This window comes from Malurus melanocephalus, unplaced genomic scaffold (genome assembly GCF_030028575.1).
Source record: "Malurus melanocephalus ecotype Western Australia unplaced genomic scaffold, MMel_1.1 scaffold_846, whole genome shotgun sequence".
Taxonomy (NCBI): Eukaryota; Metazoa; Chordata; class Aves; order Passeriformes; family Maluridae; genus Malurus; species Malurus melanocephalus.
In genome coordinates, this window is record NW_026624078.1 from 16,174 (window position 1) to 17,445 (window position 1,272).

Below are 1,272 nucleotides of genomic sequence, written 5' to 3' on the forward strand. Positions count from 1 at the left end.
CGCCGGGATCCTCCGCAGGCTCAGCTCTGCTCGTCCCTGCAGGTCGGGCTGGATCTTTGGCCATTCAAAATTCCATCCTGATATTTTTTTTTGCCCACCCAAACGCTCCTTTTTTATTTTTTTATTTTATTTTATTTTATTTTTTTTTTTGAGCTGATAAAGGTTTGTGAATTATTTCGCCGAGGTGAGGTTTTAGAGCCAGCATTCCCCACTTCCCGTGCTCCAAGGAAGAACTCTGTCACCTGAAATAACCCCAGGATCTTCTCCGGGGGAGATAATTTAAATTTTTTTCAGTCTATTCCTTTTTTTTTTTTTCCTTCTGGCTGTACAAATCCTGATTTATTTTGCTGTGGTTATTCTCAGATCTGACCCTGTAAAAAGATGACGTTCAGGATCTAAAAATCCCCGATCGCTTCAGGGGGAAAAGGGAAAGGAGCTGTGTTCTCTCAGCTTTTATCTGAGGAATAAAGGCTGGAGGAGCACAAATCCATCACCCTGAGGTTTAGACCCCATATCCTGCTGGGGTTTAGACCAGACCTTTGAAATCCCACAGGGATCATTGGTCAGGGCGGTTTGGGCAGCTCCTTCCTTCACCTGAGGGTTTCCTGAATTTGGGGAGTCTGCGGGAGAACTGAGGCTCTCCCTGCGGGTATTTCTGTTCTCTCCTCGGCTGGAAATCGAGTCACAGCCACGGCCTGGCAGGGACAGGGCTGGCATGGGGGTGCCCAGGCTGTGGGAAGTGAAGGGTTTGGGGTCAGGGTGACACTGTCTGAGCTGGTAAAGACATTTTCAGGCTGTGGACAGAAATTTGTTCTGCTGGGACGAGAGGAGCGCTTAGTGCAAAATTTGGCTCCCAAGAGCTTTTCACTGCTTTATTCCTGGATTTTTTTTTTTTTTAATTTTGTTTTCCATAAAAGGTGACAAAGGTATCCAAATTCCAAAGGTACCCAAACCCTTTCCCAGCCGCAGGGCAGGGCTGGGACAGGGGACAGTCCCTGCAGAGCTGCATGGCTGCTGGCCACCAAAAGCTGGTGGAATGCAGGAAATCCATGGATTCAGTTCCCATTTTGCAGTTCCCACTTTTTTGGCCCTCACGTGGGGTCCTGTAGGGTCGAGGGGGTTCATCCACAGGGACCGGGCACGAATCCCCCTGCAGGCCCCAGACCCAAATCCATGGGATCATCCCATAGAACCATCCCATGGAACCATCCCATGGAACCCGGGCCCCAAATCCCCCCTTCCCGCAGAGGATCCCGCACCCAGCGCTGGTTT